The sequence below is a fragment of the Leptodactylus fuscus genome, chromosome 11 (assembly GCF_031893055.1).
Source record: "Leptodactylus fuscus isolate aLepFus1 chromosome 11, aLepFus1.hap2, whole genome shotgun sequence".
NCBI classification, from domain to species: domain Eukaryota; kingdom Metazoa; phylum Chordata; class Amphibia; order Anura; family Leptodactylidae; genus Leptodactylus; species Leptodactylus fuscus.
In genome coordinates, this window is record NC_134275.1 from 88,922,442 (window position 1) to 88,929,732 (window position 7,291).

Sequence of the window (7,291 nt, forward strand, 5' to 3'; positions counted from 1 at the left end):
CCACTGAACCACCGTGTGGCCCCTCATCTTAGTAGTTTCCTGGGTGAGGAAGGGGCGAATTCGGTGGATGTTCTTGAGCTGGAGGCGGCAGGAGGTGTTGAGGGCTTGAATATGTGGCTTGAAGGATAGTTCAGAGTCCAGGGTTACCCCAAGGCATCGGGCCTGTGGGACAGGGGTAATTGTGGTTCCATTAACTTTGATAGATGGGTCAGGTGGAGGGGCCATACAGGATGGGCTGAAGATGATAAACTCTGTTTTCTCCATGTTGAGTTTGAGAAAGCGGGAGGAGAGGAAGGAGGCTACGGCTGCTAAACAATCTGGAATTCTGGCCAGTATTGAGGTCATGTCTGGTCCAGAGATGTAGATTTGGGTGTCATCGGCATAGCAATGGTACTGAAAGCCATGAGATTCTATGAGATGGCCTAGGCCAAGGGTGTAGATGGAGAACAGGAGGGGTCCTAGGACGGAGCCTTGGGGGACACCTACAGAGAGAGGACGAGGTGAGGAGGTGGTGTGCGAGTGGGAGACGCCGAATGTGCGGTCGGTGAGGTATGAGGAGATCCAGGAATGGGCCAGGTCTGAGATACTAAGGGATGAGAGAATTTCTAACAGGAGGGAGTGGTCAACTGTGTCAGAGGCAGAGGAGAGGTCAAGGAGGAGGACAGAGGAGAGGTCGAGGAGGAGGACAAAGTAATGGCGCTTGGCTTTGGCAGTTAGCAGGTCATTAGTGACTTTTGTTAGGGCAGTTTCAGTGGAGTGCCGGGGTCTGAAGCCTGACTGAAGTCTGTCAAAGAGCAGGTTGGATGAGAGATAGGAGGAGAGTTCGGAGTGGACATGCTGCTCAAGAAGTTTTGAGGCGTACGGGAGTAGTGAGATGGGATGATAGTTGGCAGGAAAGGACTGGTCGAGGGACGGTTTCTTAAGTATAGGGGTGACAGTGGCATGTTTGAAGGCTGAGGGGAAGGATCCATTGGTTAGGGATAGATTGAAGAGATGGATTAGGGCTGGAGTAATGACTTCAGTGAGCTTGGGGATGAGATGTGACTGGATCGGGTCGAGCACGCAGGAGGTGAGGTGGGATTTGGAGATTAGGGAGGAGAGTTTTTCGTCAGTTATGGAGGAGAAACAGGTCAGGGATGAGGAACAGTAAGTAGTTGGGTAGAGGGGTTGTCGGGGGAGTAGGGTGAGGCTGTCTCTGATGGTGTAAATTTTAGTTTTAAAGTAAGAGGCAAAGTCGTCAGCTGAGATAAGTGATGTCGGAGGGGGGGCGGGAGGACGGAGGAGGGAGATGAAGGTGGAGAAGAGCTGTTTGGGGTTGAGAGAGAGTGCAGATATGAGTGTGGTGACGTAGACCTGCTTTGCAGAGGTGAGTGCGTTCTTAAATGAGAGAACTGCCTCTTTGTACCTGAGGAAGTCTTCCTGGGAGTGGCTTTTCTTCCAGAGGTGTTCTGCAACCCGCAAGGCACGTCTCAGTTTTTTAGTCAGGTCAGTGTGCCAGGGTTGTCTATTGATCGGTCGGGCTCTGGTGTATGTGTAGGGGGCCACAAGGGCTGAGGTAATGGTGGTATTATAGAAGGCAGCAGCGGCATCTATGTCCTGGATTGAGGATATGTCAGCGAGTGGTAGGAGAGAGTGCCCCCCTTTATGTGGGGGGCAGAGAAGGACCATTGGGAGAGACCAAAGGAGGCGGTGAGGGACAGGAGACTGGAGGCAGAAGGGTGGTCTGTGTTAATGGGGATGTTGAAGTCACCCATGATGATGGTGGGGGTGTCTGTGGATAGGAAGTGTGTAAGCCAGGTGGTGAAGTGGTCGATAAAGGCAGCGGTAGGTCCCGGCGGAGGTTGGAGGGTGAGTAGATACGAACAGAGTGCACTTCAAAGGATGGGGGGGTGAGGGCAGGTAGCGCCTGGATAGGGGCAAATGAGCACTTGTCTGACAGGAGGACGCCTACACCTCCACCAGGTTTGTTGTTGGGGCGGGGGGTATGTGAGAAGTGCAGACCTCCATAGGAGACGGCGGCGGGGGAGGCGGTGTCTGAGGGGGTCAGCCATGTTTCTGTGAGACAGAGAAATGTAAGTTTATTAAGAATAAAAAGGTCGTGGATGCAGGTAAGTTTATTACATACGGAGCGGGCATTCCATAGTGCACCAGGGAGGGCGGGGGGAGGGGTAGGGGTGAGTGTGATTGGTTTGAGATTTCGGAGGTTCCGTGTGCTAGCGCCAGGTGTGGGGATTTGCTGGGGAGGTCCAGGGTTAGGAGATATGTCACCAGAAGTAAGGAGGAGCAGGGAGAGGGACAGCAGGTGTAGGTAGGAGAGGCTGCGGGGGGGTTGTGTGTGTCTGGGGCGGAAAGCCTGCAGGTGTGTGAGGAGCAGAGAAAGTTATATGGTGGGGTAGGAGAGAGGGAGAGATGAGGAGGTAGTTACTGACCAGGCTGGTTTGGGGTGGAAAAGTGGTTTTTACAAGGATTGGGAGAAGAACAACAGTGATTAAGGTGAGAAGCATTTCTGTTACAGCAGTTTACAGCAGTTAGTTTGTCTTCCCTTCTGTTCCAATTCTGGTTCAATTCTGGCATAATTCTGAAGCTACACTTAGTTGCACAAAGGATTGCACACTGGATTGCCAGATGACCAAGGCCAGATGACCAGAGGCCTTACATTTATACCAGCCAGAGTTTGTCAGATGTCTATCAGGTGTGACTAGGATGTGCATATAAGCAGACGCAATCAGGCCAGAATCAAAGTAAAGGAAATGAGACCAGGGGGAGCGCAGCAGGGTGTACAGACAGGGGGAGCCCGGCAGGGTGTACAGACAGGGGGAGCCCAGCAGGGTGTACAGACAGGGGGAGCACAGCAGGGTGTACAGACAGGGGGAGCGCAGCAGGGTGTACAGACAGGGGGAGCGCAGCAGGGTGTACAGACAGGGGGAGCCCAGCAGGGTGTACAGACAGGGGGAGCCCGGCAGGGTGTACAGACAGGGGGAGCCCGGCAGGGTGTACAGACAGGGGGAGCCCGGCAGGGTGTACAGACAGGGGGAGCGCGGCAGGGTGTACAGACAGGGGGAGCGCGGCAGGGTGTACAGACAGGGGGAGCCCGGCAGGGTGTACAGACAGGGGGAGCGCAGCAGGGTGTACAGACAGGGGGAGCGCAGCAGGGTGTACAGACAGGGGGAGCGCGGCAGGGTGTACAGACAGGGGGAGCCCGGCAGGGTGTACAGACAGGGGGAGCACGGCAGGGTGTACAGACAGGGGGAGCCCGGCAGGGTGTACAGACAGGGGGAGCCCGGCAGGGTGTACAGACAGGGGGAGCGCAGCAGGGTGTACAGACAGGGGGAGCGCAGCAGGGTGTACAGACAGGGGGAGCGCGGCAGGGTGTACAGACAGGGGGAGCCCGGCAGGGTGTACAGACAGGGGGAGCACGGCAGGGTGTACAGACAGGGGGAGCCCGGCAGGGTGTACAGACAGGGGGAGCCCGGCAGGGTGTACAGACAGGGGGGAGCGCAGCAGGGTGTACAGACAGGGGGAGCGCAGCAGGGTGTACAGACAGGGGGAGCGCAGCAGGGTGTACAGACAGGGGGAGCCCAGCAGGGTGTACAGACAGGGGGAGCGCAGCAGGGTGTACAGACAGGGGGAGCACAGCAGGGTGTACAGACAGGGGGAGCCCAGCAGGGTGTACAGACAGGGGGAGCCCAGCAGGGTGTACAGACAGGGGGAGCCCGGCAGGGTGTACAGACAGGGGGAGCCCGGCAGGGTGTACAGACAGGGGGAGCCCGGCAGGGTGTACAGACAGGGGGAGCGCAGCAGGGTGTACAGACAGGGGGAGCCCGGCAGGGTGTACAGACAGGGGGAGCGCGGCAGGGTGTACAGACAGGGGGAGCCCGGCAGGGTGTACAGACAGGGGGAGCCCAGCAGGGTGTACAGACAGGGGGAGCCCTGCAGGGTGTACAGACAGGGGGGAGCGCAGCAGGGTGTACAGACAGGGGGAGCGCAGCAGGGTGTACAGACAGGGGGAGCGCAGCAGGGTGTACAGACAGGGGGAGCCCAGCAGGGTGTACAGACAGGGGGAGCGCAGCAGGGTGTACAGACAGGGGGAGCCCGGCAGGGTGTACAGACAGGGGGAGCGCAGCAGGGTGTACAGACAGGGGGAGCCCAGCAGGGTGTACAGACAGGGGGAGCGCAGCAGGGTGTACAGACAGGGGGAGCCCGGCAGGGTGTACAGACAGGGGGAACGCAGCAGGGTGTACAGACAGGGGGAGCCCGGCAGGGTGTACAGACAGGGGGAGCCCGGCAGGGTGTACAGACAGGGGGAGCCCAGCAGGGTGTACAGACAGGGGGAGCGCGGCAGGGTGTACAGACAGGGGGAGCCCGGCAGGGTGTACAGACAGGGGGAGCCCAGCAGGGTGTACAGACAGGGGGAGCCCAGCAGGGTGTACAGACAGGGGGAGCCCAGCAGGGTGTACAGACAGGGGGAGCCCAGCAGGGTGTACAGACAGGGGGAGCCCGGCAGGGTGTACAGACAGGGGGAGCACGGCAGGGTGTACAGACAGGGGGAGCCCGGCAGGGTGTACAGACAGGGGGAGCCCGGCAGGGTGTACAGACAGGGGGAGCCCGGCAGGGTGTACAGACAGGGGGAGCGCGGCAGGGTGTACAGACAGGGGGAGCGCGGCAGGGTGTACAGACAGGGGGAGCGCGGCAGGGTGTACAGACAGGGGGAGCGCGGCAGGGTGTACAGACAGGGGGAGCACGGCAGGGTGTACAGACAGGGGGAGCGCGGCAGGGTGTACAGACAGGGGGAGCGCAGCAGGGTGTATAGACAGGGGGAGCCCGGCAGGGTGTACAGACAGGGGGAGCGCAGCAGGGTGTACAGACAGGGGGAGCGCAGCAGGGTGTACAGACAGGGGGAGCGCAGCAGGGTGTACAGACAGGGGGAGCGCAGCAGGGTGTACAGACAGGGGGAGCCCAGCAGGGTGTACAGACAGGGGGAGCCCGGCAGGGTGTACAGACAGGGGGAGCCCGGCAGGGTGTACAGACAGGGGGAGCCCGGCAGGGTGTACAGACAGGGGGAGCCCGGCAGGGTGTACAGACAGGGGGAGCCCGGCAGGGTGTACAGACAGGGGGAGCACGGCAGGGTGTACAGACAGGGGGAGCACGGCAGGGTGTACAGACAGGGGGAGCCCGGCAGGGTGTACAGACAGGGGGAGCGCGGCAGGGTGTACAGACAGGGGGAGCCCGGCAGGGTGTACAGACAGGGGGAGCCCGGCAGGGTGTACAGACAGGAGGAGCGCGGCAGGGTGTACAGACAGGGGAGCCCAGCAGGGTGTACAGACAGGGGGAGCGCAGCAGGGTGTACAGACAGGGGGAGCCCGGCAGGGTGTACAGACAGGGGGAGCCCGGCAGGGTGTACAGACAGGGGGAGCCCGGCAGGGTGTACAGACAGGGGGAGCCCGGCAGGGTGTACAGACAGGGGGAGCCCGGCAGGGTGTACAGACAGGGGGAGCCCGGCAGGGTGTACAGACAGGGGGAGCCCAGCAGGGTGTACAGACAGGGGGAGCCCAGCAGGGTGTACAGACAGGGGGAGCGCAGCAGGGTGTACAGACAGGGGGAGCCCAGCAGGGTGTACAGACAGGGGGAGCCCGGCAGGGTGTACAGACAGGGGGAGCCCGGCAGGGTGTACAGACAGGGGGAGCCCAGCACGGTGTACAGACAGGGGGAGCCCAGCAGGGTGTACAGACAGGGGGAGCCCGGCAGGGTGTACAGACAGGGGGAGCACGGCAGGGTGTACAGACAGGGGGAGCACGGCAGGGTGTACAGACAGGGGGAGCCCGGCAGGGTGTACAGACAGGGGGAGCGCGGCAGGATGTACAGACAGGGGGAGCCCGGCAGGGTGTACAGACAGGGGGAGCCCGGCAGGGTGTACAGACAGGAGGAGCGCGGCAGGGTGTACAGACAGGGGGAGCGCAGCAGGGTGTATAGACAGGGGGAGCCCAGCAGGGTGTACAGACAGGGGGAGCGCAGCAGGGTGTACAGACAGGAGGAGCGCAGCAGGGTGTACAGACAGGGGGAGCACAGCAGGGTGTACAGACAGGGGGAGCCCAGCAGGGTGTACAGACAGGGGGAGCCCAGCAGGGTGTACAGACAGGGGGAGCCCGGCAGGGTGTACAGACAGGGGGAGCCCGGCAGGGTGTACAGACAGGGGGAGCCCGGCAGGGTGTACAGACAGGGGGAGCCCGGCAGGGTGTACAGACAGGGGGAGCGCAGCAGGGTGTACAGACAGGGGGAGCCCAGCAGGGTGTACAGACAGGGGGAGCCCAGCAGGGTGTACAGACAGGGGGAGCCCAGCAGGGTGTACAGACAGGGGGAGCGCAGCAGGGTGTACAGACCGGGGGAGCCCAGCAGGGTGTACAGACAGGGGGAGACCGGCAGGGTGTACAGACAGGGGGAGCCCAGCAGGGTGTACAGACAGGGGGAGCGCAGCAGGGTGTACAGACAGGGGGAGCCCGGCAGGGTGTACAGACAGGGGGAGCACAGCAGGGTGTACAGACAGGGGGAGCCCAGCAGGGTGTACAGACAGGGGGAGCCCAGCAGGGTGTACAGACAGGGGGAGACCGGCAGGGTGTACAGACAGGGGGAGCACAGCAGGGTGTACAGACAGGGGGAGCCCAGCAGGGTGTACAGACAGGGGGAGCCCAGCAGGGTGTACAGACAGGGGGAGACCGGCAGGGTGTACAGACAGGGGGAGCCCGGCAGGGTGTACAGACAGGGGGAGACCGGCAGGGTGTACAGACAGGGGGAGCGCAGCAGGGTGTACAGACAGGGGGAGCCCAGCAGGGTGTACAGACAGGGGGAGCCCGGCAGGTTGTACAGACAGGGGGAGCCCGGCAGGGTGTACAGACAGGGGGAGCCCAGCAGGGTGTACAGACAGGGGGAGCGCAGCAGGGTGTATAGACAGGTATCACAACTGATAGAATGGCTACAAAATGAGACATACCAACAGAATGCTTGATTGATAATAGCAGGTACAGAGAAATACAGTTAGACTGGACACAGGGGTGACACTGAAGATATATGTTCATGTGATAGAGACATACCAACAAGTGCACCCACATCATCTGTATTACATGATATTACACAAGTGCACCCACATCATCTGTATTAGACTAAGCTCGAGGTTCAAAGTTCATTTGGAATGAAAAAAGGAATATTAACTATTTTAACCCCTTCATGCCAAAGGCCAATTTTCGTTTTTGCGTTGCTGTTTTTCTCTCGCCATATTCCATATTTTTTTGAATTAAAA